Source organism: Crocodylus siamensis, chromosome 7, assembly GCF_052110815.1.
Source record: "Crocodylus siamensis isolate JL-2025a chromosome 7, ASM5211081v1, whole genome shotgun sequence".
Lineage (NCBI taxonomy): Eukaryota > Metazoa > Chordata > Crocodylia > Crocodylidae > Crocodylus > Crocodylus siamensis.
The window spans coordinates 40,913,673-40,931,105 of record NC_143401.1 but is presented as its reverse complement, the minus strand read 5'-3'; the positions used below and the strand labels follow the sequence as shown (position 1 = coordinate 40,931,105).

Below are 17,433 nucleotides of genomic sequence, written 5' to 3'. Positions count from 1 at the left end.
CAGTAGGAGCCAGCAGAAGCCACGGCAGGCTCCTGCAACAGCAGGGCCCACCCAGTCCTCCCTGCGGCCAGAAACACCTGCCTAGCAGAGGCTTCTGGCCTGGGACCTTGAAGCTGTTTGTGCCTCCCTGCACCGGAGCAGGAAATTCAGGTAAGAGTGAGGGGTGGAGGCAGGGGAGGACTGCAGGTTATTATCCCAGTCCTTGGGGCCAAGCTAGCTCCTGCTAAGCCCCATGGTTTGGCCATGCAGTGGGAAGTCACATAATGCTGGAGTGGGCAGTGGGCAGGCAGGGAAGTGGAGAAAGCTGTGGCAGGGAGGGAGTGGGAGCAAGCAGGCGTTCGGTGTCCATGGGGCCAGCACCAAGGGGGTCCAGAGCAGGGCATCAGGAGTGCAGCGCCTGGCATGGCAGGGGTCTGTGGAGCTGGGCTGGGCTGCACCAGCAGGGAGAGAGAGGGAGCTGGCCCAGTTCCATAGAGCCCCTGCTGGGACCCTGCGCTCTTGCTGTCCTGCTCTTGGCCTTGTCAGTGCCAGCCCCATGCTGCCGTCCAGTTCTGCATGCCCACTTGCTTCCAGTCCCCCCACCTCAGCCCCATGGTAGAGACGAGATGAGCACATACAGCCCCAACCCCATGCTTGCCCTTCTGGGCTGAAAAGCAGGGGCGTGGAACAAACTGGCGCTCAGTGTGCGATAAAAGTGACCCTTCCCCGTAGCCTGTGCTTCCTGGTGCAGCCACCCGGAGCTGTCCTATGTCTCCACCATGTCACCATAAGACGTAGAGTGGGAAAGGTAACTAGTAGGACTAGACTTTAGGAAGTCTGACTTCAGCGAGCTCAGGTGTTTAGTCAGTGATGCACCTCAGAGTAAGAGATTTGGCAAGATGGGAGCCCAGGAAGGGTGGCTGTGCCTGAAGGAAGTGATCCTTTGGGCACAGAGAGAGATGATCCCGATGCAGGGGGAAAGGGGCCAAGAGGCTAACCAGAGAAATCCAGAGCAGCCTAAGGGCAAAAGGGGGGCATATAAGCAGTGGAAATGGGGAGAAATTACTAAAGAGAAGTATGACCCCTCAGCTCGCAGTTGTAGGGAGGCAGTTAGAAAGGCCAAAGCTACCATGGAGCTGACAAGACTGAACTCCTCAATGAGTTCTTTGCTTCAGTGTTCCTAAACAAGGGGCATGACAAGTCTCACAATAGAATTGTAGAGACAACAGAAGGGTGCCAGACCACCAAGCATTGATCCTGAGATATTGCAGAGTCACTTGGAAGGACTGGATGCGTTTAAGTTGGCAGGCCCAGATGAGCTCCATCCAAGGGTACTGAAGGCACTGACTGATGTCATCGCACAGCCACTGTCAAGAATATTTGAGCACTTGTGGTGCACGGGCCAGGTCCTGGAGGACTGGAAAAGGGCCAATATGGTCCCTATTTTCAAGAATGGGAGGAAGGAGGATCCAAGCAACTACAGGCCAGGCAGTCTCACCTCCATCCTTGGTAAAGTTTTTGAAAAGATTATTAAGGCTCATATATATATATGAGAGCCCAGCAGGAAAAATTATGCTGAGAGGAAACCAGCATGGGTTTGTAGCAGGTAGAGCATGCCTAACTAATCTAGTCTCTTTTTATGACGAGGTTACAAAACACCTGGACACAAGAGTAGGGGTAGATATCGTGTACTTAGACTTTAGAAAGGCCTTCGATATGGTATCCCACTCCATACTAGTGAACAAATTAAGAGGCTGTGACTTGAATGATTACACAGTCCAGTGGGTGGCAAATTGGCTAGAGGGTCGTACCCAGAGAGTGGTGGTGGATGGATCGGTATCAACCTGGAAGGACGTGGGCAGTGGGATCCCGCAGGGCTTGGTCCTTGGACCAATACTCTTCAATGTCTTCATCAGTGACTTGGACAAGGGAGTGAAGTGTACTCTGTCCAAGTTTGCAGGTAATACAAAACTGTGGGGAGAAGTGGACACACCGGAGGGCAGGGAACAACTACCAGCAGACCTGGACAGGTTGGACAAATGGGCAGAAAACAATAGAATGCGATTTAACAAGGAGAAATGCAAAGTGCTGCACCTAGGGAGGAAAAATGTCCGGCACACCTACTGCCTAGGAAATGACCTGCTCAGCAGTACAGAAGCAGAAAGGGATCTCAGAGTCCTAGTGGACTCCAGGATGAACATGAGTCATCAGTGTGACGAAGTCATCAGCAAAGCTAACTGCATTTTATCATGCATCAACAGATGCATGAACCAAGGAGGGGATACTTCACCTCTATCAGGCACTGGTCAGACCGGAGTTGAAATACTGCATCCAGTTTTGGGTGCCACATTTTAAGAGGATGTAGATAACCTGGAGAGTGTCCAGAGAAGGACCACTTGTATGGTTAAGGGCTTGCAGGCCAAGCCCTACGAGGTGAGTCTAGGGCACCTGGACCTCTTCAGCCTCTGCAAGAAAAGGTTGAGAGGTGATCTTGTGGCTGCCTATAAATTCATCATGGGGGCACAGAAGGGAATTGGTGAGGCTCTACTCACCAAGGGGCCCGTGGGGGTTACAAGAAATAATGGCCATAAGCTAGCAGAGAGCAGATTTAGACTGGACATTAGGAAGAACTTCTTCACAGTTAAGAGTGGCCAAAATCTGGAATGGACTCCCAAGGAGGTGGTGTTCTCCCCTACCCTGGGAGTCTTCAAAAGGAGGTTAGATAGGCATCTGCCTGGGGTCATCTGAACCCAGCACGCTTTCCTGCCTATGCAGGTTGGACTCGATGATCTATTGAGGTCCTTTCTGACCCTAAAATCAATGAAACCTCTGCCAGAGGAGAGGAGGTACAGGCAGCCCCACATAGGCTGTGAGCGGCTGCACCACACAGCACCGGCAGCAGGACAGGGAGGCGCCACTTTTCTCCCATGCTGAGCACCAGTTTGTCCCACGCTACAGTTGATCAGCCTGGGCCTTGCGCCGGCTCCGGGCTCACAGCAATGGCAGCAGCAGCTGGGCACAAGCTGCTACTTGTGGTGGAGGGAAGTGGCTCGCCCTTGCGACCGCTGGACGGTGTTCATTGCGGCTGCCAGAAGCGTTTGGCTGGAATGTGGATCCTTCACTGCCGCTTGTGAGCTTCCTAGTGTGGCTGTTCCACATGGCCACTGCTCCCGTGCTGGACAGCTCACAAGCAGCAGTGAAGAATCCGCATTGTAGCCAAACACTCCTGGAGCCAGCACGGTGCCCAGGGCAGTGAGCAGGTGCGTGGAGCGTAGCAACAGCCAGGCTGCCAGGGCTCTATGGAGCTGGGTTGTGCTACACCAGATGGGAGCCAGGATAGCCCGCCCAGCTCCATAGAGCGTCAGGCAGTCCCTGCCCCGGGCTCCTTTCAGCCTGCTTTGGTCCCCACCGGCACAGCTCCACACTCCCACCTGGCTGTTGTTGCACTCCATGCACACTTCGCCTTGCTGCCCCTTCTCTCTGCCTGCTGCAGCCATTTCCCTGCTCATCCCCTGTCTGCCAGCCAGCCAGCCCAGCTTCAGCACTGGAGATAGCAGGAGCAGCTTGCAGCACCTGGGCGTGCATGAGCACTGGTGGGGGCTCTACCTTTGGCAGAAGAAGGGGGAGAGGCTGTGGGCAAACCCTCCACCTAAGCTCAGCTCCCCCACCTCTCTCCTGATGCAGTGCAGTCTGGGTCCGTAGAACCCTAGCAGCCTGGCCCTGCGCTTCTGCCTGGCTGTTGTTACGCTCCACACACACCTGCTCACTGCCTCTTCCCCTGCATGCTGTAGCCAGTTCCCCACTCCCTCTTCCCCCTTCCCCCACCCACCGGCTGGCTGGCCCAGCTTCAGTGCTGGGGTTGGCAGGAGCAGCTGGGACACGGTACTGGAGCAGCGAGCATGGGGGGCAGCGGGACAGGGAAGCAGCAGAAGGGCAGTAGTGACAGATGGGGAAGGGGTAGCAAGCAGGAGCATGGGGCTGTGCTGGTATCTGGGGCCAGGAGCAGCAGGAGTGCAGCACCTGGGCCACGAAGAGTGCTGGGGGGCTCCACCTGCTGTGGGGGGGGGTAGTGTAGGCAAACCCTCCCACTCCACTCAAGCCACAACCCTCCCCAGCCACCCTCCCCCCACACACAGCACCCCACAAAACCTACAAACCCCCCCACAATATACAAGATTAGGACTTCATTTTAAGCTATAATACTATCACCTCTATGTATACTATACACATGCATGTAAACTGGGATGAAAATATTTTTTGAAATGAAATTAGTGTTGTAGTACACATTTGATTTTTAGAATATAATTTGGTATTTTCTGGTTCTGAGATGGCAAACCCCCTTGCTGAAAGGAGTACTTCTGGGGGACAAGGGGAGGGCAGAGGTTGGGTTAGCAGGTGGAACTTCCAGTCCTAAAATGGCAGTCAGGGGGCGGGGCACCTATCAAGGGGCAGGGCTACCCATACAGAGTTTTGGCAAGCCATCAAGGGCTGCAAGTGCCCCTCTGCCCGAAATAATTGCCCGCCCCTGTAATACACAGTAAAGGAAGCTGATTAACCTTAGTTCTGCCTGCTTCTGATCTGATTTGAGGCTATGGGTAGGAAATATAATGTCTTTAAAAATATTTTTCTTTTGTAATCTAGGGTTACAAATGCTGTTATGTACCCGTCACAATTTTATGAAAAGTACATGGAATATTTAAGGTTGTCAAAGTTTATTTACGTACATATTTCTGCATTTTAGTATGTTTAGGGGTCTCAAAGTTTTACCTTAAGCCTGAATTTCCTTTTGTTAATAAATCTCTTTTGGATAATTACACCACCTCTGAATGTTTTTACCCTTAAACATTACTGATACACGCAGAACCTGAACTCCCATTTAACACACTACCATTTATGTGGGCACTTACTTACTAATTTATGGGAAGCACTGAGATTAGATATTTTATTATGTAGTGGTGTTCTTCTGATATTTTGTGTTTGAATCCGAAAATTGGATTTGGGATTCAGTATGCAAAGAAGTATATTTGGGCTTTATAATATAAAACTTTGCCCAGCATCAGTCTAGTTTTATTCAGTTGGACCATGGCAGTCTGTCTCCTCAGCAGACAGTTGTCTTCAAGAACTGGTGCTGTCTGTTATTCAGGACAGTTTCAGGTTGCCCATTTTACACAAATGTTACTATATATTGCCAAGAATATTAAACCTCAGTGTGTTAGAAACAATGCTTATAAATGGACATTTATTTTGTAAATAATGAGATGGGTATTTTGACCTTCTTATAACAGGATAGGGTAGAAAAAGCAAACGCTGAAACTTTCCTTTTTTTTCAGGAGTGTGTTTAAGCACGTGATTCAGTCCATCCCTATTTCAGTATTGTCATTTTACTCATCCAAAAATGGCTCCCAAAAATATATTAAATGTGGACTTCTCTTTATTTACATTTTGACATTTGAGTTTTTCAGAAACAGTCAGATAACATTTCATGTTTTTCTGAAACTATTATTTTAATTTTTTTTTAATGGAAGCTGGAATTTTTGTATTGCTGCATTTCCACAAGTTTCAGTTTTCAGGGACAACTCCAAAATATAGTGAGTCATAATAAAATTGACACAGTTGACAGCACTTGAGAATATACTTACATCCTTGTTGAATTGAAAAAGTACTGCTGACAAAACTGAATATTTTGTTACTTGAATACATGCAGGGTTGACTCCTAAGAAAATATTGTATGTAGTGAGGATGGTAGGTAAGAACCTGTTCCTAATATACCTTGGTTTCCTCTTCTGTTCAGGAAGGTGCACAATACACTTCTTTTTACTTCTTTTAGCACTCTCTTAACTCTTTTACTGTTGTTTTTTTCTTTTGGAAGTAGGCATGCTTGTGTTTGTCACCTGCAAATCTGTTGATTATTTCTTAGTCTGATTTTTCTGAAGAAAAATACAGTTAAATGAATGTTGAATTGCACTGTGAATTTGGACTATTGCCCCAAAGTTATTTAAAAATACACTGTTTAAAAAAAATGGTTTTCTTAAGACAACCCAGTTCTTCCAAGTGCAGCGTAAAAAAACCTTCCTTTGGAACAATAATCATTTTTATTATTTTTGCAATTATTTAAATTGAGTGGAATATTAAAAAAATCTAGATGTGGCCATTGTTAATATTTTATGTATAATACAACTAAATTATAAGATACTGAAAGCATGGTTGCTTGAGAGGGTTTTTTTCAGAACAGCAATCACTTAATAGCAGTTGAACACCAACATGGACATAGCCTGAAATAAGCAATTCATGTTATGTAGCGTAAACCAGGGGTGCTCAACTTCCAGCCTGTGGGCCAAATGCAGCCCATAGGGCCATTGCATCTTGCCCACAGGGCTCCCCATGGGGCAGGAAATTTGTTGGTAGGGGAATGGTAGGTATTAATACAACCACCCTCCCACCACCAGATCCCTGAATCCCAGGCTCCTCACTGCTGGTCACAGCCAGGCCATGCCTCCTCTCCCACATCTGGATTGGGGCTGGGCCACACTCCTTTCCCCATCGGGCCAAGGCATGCCTCCTTTCCCCTGTGGGGCTGGTTGCAGGGGGCAGCCCATGTCCCCTTCCCCTGTGGGACCAAGCCAGGTCACGCCCCTTCTCTCATAGGGCTGGGCTGGGGCCTGGCTATGCCCTGTCACCCTCACCTTACCCCCCTCTCCTCCCCGCCGCAGGCCAAGCCACACCCTTTTTTCTCTGCAAGGCCAACACAACCCCTGCCCCTACAACCGGGGTAGGCAATTATTTTGGGCAAAGGGCCGCTTGCCCAGTTTTAGCAGGCTGTTGAGGGCCACATTGGTAGCCCTGCCCCTTGACAGGTGCCCTGCCCCCTGTCACTATCTTGGGACCAATGTCCCAATGTCTTTGGTCCATTGGTTCCCTGTCCCAGGGCCAGCACCAGTGAGGCCCAAAGCGGGGCACAGGCTGGCAGGGGTCTGTGGAGCTGGGCTGGGCTGCACCAGCAGGGAGATGGTGGTGGTGGCCCAGCTCCATAGAGCCCCTGCTGCCTGGGACTGTGCGCTCCTGCCACCCTTTTGTGGGCCCCACTGGCACTAGCCCCAGGACACCAGTGTGGGCCCCGTGCTTCCACTGGCTCCCTCCCCACTCACTCCCAATGCCCCCCAGCCCTGTGGTAGGGGCAGGGGGCAGCACACAGCCCTGACCCCCTGCTCGCCAGCAGGGAACAAGCTGGTGTGGAGGGGAAAAGCAGCCCCTTGCCTGCCCCATGGCTGGCATTCCATGCTCAAGGTGCTCGCAGTCCATGCAGGAAGGAGCAGGGAAGGAGCCCAGGGAAAAGCTGAGCATGGTGGGGGAAAAGCAGCCCTCCCCCACCCCGTGGCTGGTACTCTGTGCTGCAGCCCAGAGCAGGCACAGGCAGCCCCATGTGAGCTACGAGCGGCTGCAGCATGAGGTGCTGGCCACAAGGCGGGCAAGGGGCTGCTTTCCCCCTCCCCTGCTGCTCAGTTTTTCCCCGGGTCACTTCCCTGCCCGGAGTCTTTCCCTGCCCTTCCCTCTTACCTGAGGTTCCAACACGGGGCAGCCACATTGTCCCAGGTCAGAAGCCCCAGGGGGGGCAGGGCTGGGTGGGCCCTGTTGTTGTGGGAGCCCGCCGGGCTTCCCCTGGGTCTTACTGCCCTTGGTTCCTGTTATTTTTGACAGAAACCAAAGGCAGAGAACTATTAATTTCTAAAATTTTTAGGGGCCCTGCGGGCCAGATAAAATGGCCTTAGTGGCCAGATCCAGCCCGCGAGCTGTATTTTGCCCACTTCTGCCCTACAAGATATGGTTGCAGCTGGGCTGTCTCCCACCCGCCTCTATGACACAACCCCCTTGGTGCCAGATCAGGACAACCAGCAGGATCTGGTCTCCTGACAGATGGGGCACTCCCCATCCAGCCTGGTGGGGAAAAAGGTTAAGTGCCACTAGTATAAACCATTGTTTTACTTTCTCATTTAGACACTGAAGCAGTGCGTCAAATGCAAAGCTTAATCTTCTTCCTATTTTATAGATTGATAGAAATATGCTTTGCTATAATATCATCTTGGAATTAATGAAGTGGAAATACAGATGAGAAGAGTCTGGAGAAAACTTGAAGTACAGTTTCATCTAGCTGAGGTAAGGTAACATACAACTCCTTCCACTACTCCAATCTTCAGAATCAGTGATTTAATTTTAAGAGTAATAAGTGCATGATTAAACAACCTTAATCTTTTTTCTTTCTTGTTAGCATGAACCATAAACCACTTCTTCATAGTTCCCTATTCCTTCACATTGTGCTGTGGCTTTTTAATGTAATATTCCAAATCCAGTGCCTAAGGTGCTCTGGCCCTTCTTCAACTATGAAAAATAAATAACAAAATGCCTGTATAATCACAACATAAAAAGATATGGATTAGAAAACATGAAATGTCTTGCCATATGATACTGAAAGTCCATTTAGCTTGGTATGATATGTCTGTTCATGGCGAGTCTCAGTATTCAGAAATTATAAAACAGAAGTTACTGTGGGGTAAGTTTTCCTGTATTTGCATAGTGTTGTTTTAAATAAGATTGTATTAGGCTTATAAATATTTTCCTAATCTATGTTACTGAAATTAGGCTTATTATAAATACAAGTAATCTTTTTTTAATCCTAAATCCTTTGCCTCTATATCTTAAACTAGTAATTTTGACAGTACATTTCCTGCTTCTAATCTTATTAAGGTTACTTTTTTTCTTATCGCCTTTTGGGTAGATAAATTGAAATACCAAAGTGACCACTTCTGTAGAATAAATTGTATATTTTAGTCATTCATGTATGGCTTATCTTGATACATTAGATAATCATCCTGTTGTTATGCTTACACAACATGAAGTTTTTACAAGCCTTTAATCTGTTGCTCATTACCCCTTTTTCTATTTTTGTTGTGTCACTTTTTAGATGGAGGGACCACAGTAATTGATGATGCTCAGTCTAAGAGTGGGCCAGGGTTTTATGGAATGACACCAAAATATTTAAAGCTTCTTTTTCTTGACCTTGTTAATACAGTTCAAAATCCTATTTGTGTCTGTGTTTTTATGATTTTCATTGAACCAACCACTGTAATACTGATATCTTTTTCCCTGAGTAGGTATAATTAATTTTAGAGCAGCAGTTCCCAAACTCCGACAGATTGTGTACCACTAATTTAAAACGATATAGCCTTAAGTACCACCAGCAGATTTTTCATGCACATAGGTAACAAACTATGTATTAAAACAACAGAAAAACCGTTAGTAATCATAAAACATTGTTTTATCAGTTATGGTAGCTATATAAAACAGTTAAAATTAAAAACTTTGATTGCAATTAGTTGCTTGATTAAAAAAGTGAGTTGCAATTAATTGTGATTTTAATCATATAGCTAAAAACTCTAAGTTATGCACAGAAAAATTCAGAATCATTCAGTTATTTTGTATAGTTGGAGTGTTGGGGGGAAATTTGTGAAGGTGTGGAGGGCTGTGGGTGTGTGTGGGGTTTGAAGGGCAGGGGGGTCACTGCATGCCCTGGCAGGATGTGCGTTACTGTGGGTCAGGAGCCAAGGGGCAACAGCAGGACTGGGGTCTGTAGCTTGTGAGTGGCAGACACAGACATGCTAATACAGATGGACACAGAGATGTTAACACAGGCACTGCACCCAGCAGGTAAGTTTGTGGAGGGGGTGGAAGGGCTGGGGGGGAGAGGGGCAGATAGAGGCCTGTATGGTAAGGAAGGGAGTGGGGCAGGGGCATGCTGGGGTGAATGGGGCCCCAGGGTCAAGGCAGGTCATGGGACAGAGCCACGGGAGGCTCATCCAGTGGCACTGGAGGGGGAGAGGCATGGCTCCTCGTCATTGCACACACCCCTGAGGGAGACATGGGGGGACATGTGGCCCCCAGATTTATGTGCAGGGCAGAGACGGGCTGCACGCTGGGCTCTGCGTGCTGCTGCCACTGCCTCTGGACCATGCAGGGCACCATGTACCTTCCATGCCCCGGCTGCGCTGCTTCCCATGCCTGGCCAGTGGCTTTCTGCATGGGTCTGGAGGCAGCGGTAGCAGGGCGCACAGCCCAGCAGGTGGCCTGCCCCCATCCCACACAAATCTGGGGGGCACATGCCCCCATGCCTGCCCTGGGGTGCACACAGCACTGGGAGCCACTCACGCCCTTAGGAAGGCATGGGCCACCCCGAGAGGGGCCATGTGCTTTTGAGCCAGCCCTGCCACAGGACAGGGCAAACAAGCCCAAGGGGAGAAAACCCCTAGGGAGTAGCGGGCTGCTACTGCACTTTGTATCCTGCTGTTTTTGGAGTCGTGTGGGATGCTGTGTGCCTGCTGCTGCCAGGCAGGCAAAGCATGCTGTGCAGCCAGCATGTGGCAGGCACATGGTGAGGCTTCCAAAGCAGCAGGGTGCAGAGCCCAGTATGCAGCAGGCAGCCCACCCCCTCCCCATGCACATACTCCACATGCCTCCCCAAGGGTATGCCCAATGGCAGGGAACCCCCCACATGCCCCTGGACAAGCCACCTGGGCTCATACCATCCCTTCACCCGCCCCAGGGCCATATTCATCACAGCCCCTGTCCCCACCCTTCCCCCCAACACACTTTACTGCTGGGTGCTACTCCACACTTGGTGCTGTGATCCTGGCTGTGTGCAGCAGGCTGTGTGCAGCAGGCTGCTGCTGGGCTCTGGGGATGTGCAGCCTCTCCCCTCCCCAAGCTTCTGCATACCACTCATGGGTCATCTGTGTACCACTGGTGGTAGGCATACCAGTTTGGGAACCGCTGCTCTATGCATTATTTTGTATTCATTTAATCTGATCCTGTTGCCTACTTGAGAAGCTATCTAGACTTATACCGTATACTTCACTAATCTGCATATTTGATAAGTATATAATTTGCTTAACTTCATAAAAGCATCAGTTCTGGGTTCTTAACCATTTCTTACATTGTAAAAAGCACTGATAACTGTGTGTCAGTTACGTCCATGAACTGCTGCAGTGCATAAGATTCTTCAGTAAACTGAAAAGCCCGAATGTACTTTCTTTAACTGCATAATTTGTTAAAGATAATTTGTAGGGTGGGGGAAAAACGGGAGCTATCAATTTCAAGCTTCTTAAAACAGCCCTGAACCATTCGTATCAAAATCAAGGCTGCTATTTGTGTCATAAGCAGGAATCCTGGTTTTCTATTTGCCATGGAAAACAGTGGAATCAGCATTTTTTCACAACGTACCAATATGTGTCAGTGTCCTATCGCAAGTAGCGCCATTTCTGGTCTCTAATTTTTGCTGTGGTTTTTGCCTCTTGGCCAATCAGTGGAGGTGGGGAGATGGGTTCCTGATTTGGCTGAGAGGCAAAAACTGAGGCAAAAATAAGAGCGCAGAAATGGTATGCCACCATATTTTCAGTAGGTCAGGGGAAAACACAGATTTTTGTGTTTTTTGAATGGAGGCTTTCTGCTTATTTCCCATGGAAAACTAGGATTCCTGGTCTTAAGGTACTCTGAGAAACCAGAACCTTTAAGGTGTTTAAAAACTTATGGCGTGCTGTTCGCCTAGTTTAATTAACATTGTTTATATCAAGTATCCCTTAAGTGTGGATTAGGGTACATGCATAGCTTTTATTTGTTTATTTTGTCTGGAGGCCACACATTCATGTTGAGGTGCAATGATATATTGGTGCCATCTTAGATCAGTACTGATAAAAGGAAAATTAACATTGTCAGCTTTTTTGGCTGGTGTAGCCAATTAATGTACTGATAAATACAATATTCCTTCTGGCCAGAGCACCTGGACACCATGTACATGCATGCAGCTGCATGTGGCCAGGAATGCAGCCCAGCATGGAGAGTAGTACCCTTCAGTTAAGTCTGGGGAAGGGAAGGGGTGTGGGGGGTAGATTGAGGCCTCCACTGTGAGGGAGGGAGTGGGGCAGGAGCAGGGGTTGGGGGTGCTGCCCAGCCAGGGCAGTGAAATGGGACCCCAGGGCTGGAAGTTAGGACAGAGCTGTGGGTGGCTCATGTAGGGGAGGAAGGGGGGCTGGCTCCCTCTGCTGCATGTACCCCCAGGGGAGGCATAAGGGGAGCATGTGCCCTCCTAGATTTGTGTGTGGGGTGGATAGAAATTGCCTGCTGTGGGATCAGGTATGTCTACCTTACTGCCTTTTGTCCTGAGAGCCCCCCAGCACACCCCCTGCCTGCCCAGCAGCAGTGGGGGCAGTGAGTTGTGTCTTCTGCTGCCAGGCAGGCTGTGGGTGTGGCACGGCCAGCGCACAGCTCCTGGGGCAAAAGGCAGTAGGTTGGACAGTCCTGAGCCTAAATGGGCAGCTGGCATCTGCCCTTGCCCTACTCAGCTCTGCTCCTAAAAGCTTCCCTGTGCTTAAAAATGGTGACAGCAGCTCTTGAACTAAAGCTCATTTGATGAGCTTTAATTCAAGCACCACTGCTACCATTTTTATGCACTGGGACACTGGGGGCAGATGCAAGCTGCCTGCTCCAGGCTACCTGCCCTGGCGTCCTATTCACGGCTTTGGCTGGATAGTGCCTCCAGCCCCTGCCCCACTCCCTCCCTCCCTCACGGTGGGGGCCTCAATCTGCCACCCCCACCCCTACCCCTTCCCCTCTGCAGACTTACCTGTAGGGTGCTGCTCTGTATGCTGCTGGGCGGAGCTCCAGTAAATAGGTTATCAGATTGGTATCGGCTGATATACCTGGTGAATAATCAGATATTGGTATCAGCCAAGAAAAGCTCTATCAATGCAACCTTACATTTACAGGGAGTATACTGGATGTTCTAATAACATTGAAATAGAACGTATGGAGCCTTATAAGATCACTATGAGTGTCCCAGTGATCATATACAATGTTCTTTGACCACTTAACCATAATATTCAGTTTTATAACAAATCAATGTTGTGCTTGTCAAAAAGTTGACTTAAACTGGTAATTAAAGACAGATTATCCAGAGCAGATATAAGGGAAAAAATAAGAAGCATTGTTCAGGATTTAATATTTCCCATCCCATGGCTTTCTTACTGACACAGGTTATAGTGCTGCTGTGGGACTATTTTATAAAAGACTGACGAGTCTTCTTACCTAGCAGTAAGTACTTAGCCACTCTTGTGGCTCCAGTAGACCCTGAGAAACAGCAGGTTCAATACCTCAAGACCAAAATTCTTTGTGGTGTAGTTCCAGTCAGTCCCTGGCTGGGGATCCAAAAATATAATAATTTGAGATATAATCAAGAGCAAAATAATTTCTTCTTTGATACCTTCAAAGCAGTCGAATTTTTAGGTTATTAATTATCTCTTATGTAAGTCTGGGTGATAGTAAAAGGAAAAACAGCATAGCACCCTGGCATATCCCAGTTTTTTCTGTAATAAACTTTAAAAATCCTTAAGTACAAACCCATGACTCCTTTTTATTCTTCTGTATGATTAAAATCACTCCAGTTTTGTTTAATTAGTCACTGTCAAAACCCAAGCTAGTACCCACGCTAGTACTTGCCTATGTCCTTAGATCAATGCAGCTACAACCTACAACCCTGTAAGCTAGTACCCAAGCGTTTACACCATAAAGAGAGATTCTGGAGGAACCTTGGCCCTTGTTCTGTCCTTTACCCATCAAAATAACATTTTTGGACAACATTCTCAGGCTTATAAGATTAAACTCTATGTTAAAACTTCCTTCACTTTCCCTTTTTTTAACCTTCCTTCATGTTCTCTTTGAAGAAGGTGTGTGGCTGAGGTCACCTCTGTCCCTCACCATATGGGTCATCCCTTTTCCAGTTATGCACACTTCATTTGAGCGCAGAGTTCAGCAGCCGTGCCTTTTCCATCACTGCAACAAATGCTAGATGGATTTGGAATTGGCTCGTGTTGCACGAGCATTGGCTCATGTACCCATATTCTATCTCGAGAAGTACACTATATAATTCATTTGGTCACAAGTAGACGTGTGAGGAAAGTCTGGAAGGACTAGGATTATTTAGTCCTGAGGAAACAGAGGGCTGGGCAGGGTTGGAATTTGATGACAGCCTTGAGGTACCTGAAGGACAATTATAAAACAAAGAGGTAGCATTTTATCTGTGGCTGGAGGGGACAGGACTAGGAGCAGTGGCATCAAAGCGCAGCAGAGGAAATTTGGATGAAGATTGAAACAAGCTACTTAGAGCACATGGGCTCTCCATACCTAAAAATTTTCAACAGAAGGTTAGATGGATACTTGGATGGCAGTGTGTATATATATATATAATATTCTGCACATGCATTTTTGATTTAGTCTGTAAGATGCATCTCTACCTTGTCTTCTGTGATGATTTAGTTAGGGATGATCCTGCCTCGAGCACGATAACCTCCTGACGTCCATTCCAACCCTGCTTTCCTATGATCCATTGCTCCTAGCATCAGAAGAACAGCTCATAAGAAAGCAAGGACAGACTTTATAAACCTGATAAAATATAGCTGCAGCCCAAAACCAACAATAAAAGCAGATGCAACAAAGACAAGAATTGAAACTTTTGTTGATTGCAAAAATTGTGGTAATCAAGTAGCTAACGTACTTTACCGGCAAGGAAATTCCTTGCCTGACCTGCCTGGATGATGTCATAAACGGGGGTAGGCAAAACACAGGGTGTAGGCCAAATCAGGACCACCAGGCACTTTCATCCAACACTCGGCACTCCTGATGAATTGTGCCCCACCTAGCCCTTCCATCCATGAGCCTGGGAGCAGCTTCTGGGCAGGGCTTCTGCTGCAGTCACCCCATAGGAACCTGCTTGGCTTCCCCAATCTCTAGCTTTTTCTGGGCAGCAGGTAGGAAAGCAGTGGGGCAGGGGGGAGGTAGAGTTGCAACTATGAAGAAACATGGAGCCCAGGCCAAGGGTGGTAGTGGGAGCATGGAGCTCAGCTGGGGCAGGGTGTGGATGTGAGGGAGGGTGGGAGTGTGGGTCCCCCCCCACATACACCCCCCCCCAAATGGTGCACAGCTCCTGCTGCAGGCACTCTGGGCACTTGTGCCCAGTGTAGGCACTGGTGCTTGGCAGGACCTGGCTCTGACCAGCACTGCACACAGGGGTCAAAGAGTATAGACTGCCTGGCTGCCTCTATGGCGGGGGCCGCTTGCCTGCAGCTCCAGCTCACACTGGGGGAAGCGCTGTGCTGGCACTGGCTGCCTTGCCCATTTCATGCTGCACAAGTCCTTTAACTCTGCTAGGAGTGAAGGGAGCCCCACCTCCTGCTTCCCTGAAGAATCAAGCGCAGGGTTTCTCCCAGCATGAGTGCAGGAGCTGCAAGCATGCTGCATAGCATGGAGCTCCCATGATGGAGGCAGCCAGGCAGGCTGCGCTCCTTGAACCCTCTGCATGGAGTGATGGCCAGAGCTGTGCCCCTCTGGGTGCCAGCACCTGCACCAGACACAAGCTCCCTGAGCAACCCTGCCTGCTGTTGCTGCTGGCAGCAGGGGCTGCGTGCCATGTGGAAGAGTGTGTGGGTGGGTCCCCTGTCCCCCCCCCACCCCCCCTCACACCTCATAAACCTGATCCACCACGATCTGCTGCCTTCATCATTAATGAAGATGTTGAACAATGTGGGTCCAAGGACAGAGCCTTCGGAGACCCCACTGGTCACAGGACAACATGATGATTGACTTCCATCGGTTACTACCCTCTGGGTCCGACCACGGAACCAATTTCCCAAGGCCACAATTGGCCAGTTTCGCCAAGAGGTGATCATGGGATGCCAGATTGAAGGCTTTTTTGAAGTCAAGATATATGACATCAATCTCTTTTCCCTTGTCCAGGTGATAGGTCACCTGGTCATAGAAGGAAATGAGATTGGTCAAGCAAGACCTACCCACAACAAACCCATGCTGGCTATACCTTAGGATGTTGGCGTTGGCCAGTCCATTAAGGCCTCTTTAATAAACTTTCTAAGATCTTCCCCGGGGTAGAAGTCAGGTTGATGGACCTCTAGTTAGCCGGATCCACTTTCCTCCCTTTCTTGAAGATAGGCATTGGCCTTCTTCCAGTCTTCAGGCACTACACCAGAGTGCCAGGAGTTTTCAAAGATTCGTGCCAGAGGCTGGGCTATGATGCTCACCAGCTTCTTGAGTGTGTAGACTGTCAGTGTAGATTGTGTAGATTGTCAGGGCCGGCTGACTTGGAGGTATCCAGCTTCTCAAGGTGTTCCTTCAGAAGGTCAGCATTAATGGAGGGCAGGGGATCTCCCTCACCTGGACCTCCCTGTCCCATAGTGGGCATGGGCGTCCCATGGGACTGATGAAAGACCAACGCAAAGTACCCATTTAATAGGTTGGCTTTTTCCTGGGCGTCAGTTGTCAGTTGCCCCATCTGGTTCAGCAGGGGTCCAGCGTTGCCCTTTCTTTTTCTCCAGCTCCCCACATATCTGAAAAAGGACTTTTTATTGTCAAATGTGACAAAGAAAGATGCTTTGCTTTTTAGTAAATGATTTCTTTAAAAAACCCAAATGTATGACTCCATATACCTTAAATATAGGTTTATAGAAATGGAAGAAGAGAAAAAGTGTATACTCTGTTGAGAAAAAACTGTTTCACAAGAGTCTGATCCCCATCAAAGTCAGAAAGATACTTAGACAAGGGTTTGGCAATCTTCTGCACTGTAGACAGTGACCCAGATCCACCACAGACTGTATCCCTGCAACTGGTAAATGCTGCAAAGGGAATAGATAGAAAAAGGCAGGAACTAGAACCCTGAGGATGCCTCCCCTGCTGTAGTAGACAGAATAAATGGAAAACATCAGGCAACAGGGGAGGACCCTAGGGACACCTCCTCTACCATTGTAGCTAGAGGATACTACTGATTTCCTGAGCTGCAGTGGGCTGGATATGGCCCAAAGGCCATAGGGAGGGACGGACTTGGGAGGGACAAAATCAGAAAGGCAAAGGGGGAAAAAAATGAACTTCACCTGTGTAGGCATGTTAAGGATAACAAATTAAGGATAATAAATATTTTGGCCAGAAAAGAAAGACCAAGGAAGATGCAGGTTGGCTGTTAAACGGCTAGGGGAGACTCTTAAAAGAAGAGGAAAAGAAAGCAAAGCTGCTTATTTATTACTTTGCCTCAGTCTTTACTAAAAATTAGGTTGTAATCAGAAAGTTAACAAGGATTATTTGTATAAGGAAGAGGTGAGGTAACGAAAGAAACAGCTTTTGATGGGTTTAAATCAGGTGTTTTCAATCTTTTTTAAGGTGGGTAGTCCTCCTGGTGGTTACCCCCTTCTGGACATAGGAGGGGGGGTTCTCCCCCAGTGGCTGGTCGCCAAGTGGGGGGGGGCAGGTGGGTCCCCCCCAGCTGCCAAATGCAAAGCAGCAGCGGTGATGGCATGGCAGCACACAAGCAGCAACACTTCCCAAGTACCCCCAGGAGTACGCATATTCCTGGTT

The 17,433-nt window shown here is 48.6% G+C and overlaps 1 protein-coding gene across 3 annotated transcripts in view; it reads left to right on the top strand.

Moving 5' to 3' along the window:
- BMPR1A (bone morphogenetic protein receptor type 1A) overlaps positions 1–17,433 on the top strand; it is a 161,356-nt gene that overhangs the window by 59,296 nt on the left and 84,627 nt on the right. For 2 of the 3 annotated variants that reach the window (XM_090056556.1, XM_090056557.1), the window contains exon 2: positions 8,024–8,130. The exons of the other annotated variant lie outside the window; for it this stretch is intronic. The gene's annotated coding sequence lies outside the window, so the exon portion shown is untranslated. The remainder of the gene's footprint in view (positions 1–8,023; positions 8,131–17,433) is intronic. 3 annotated transcript variants of the gene reach the window in all.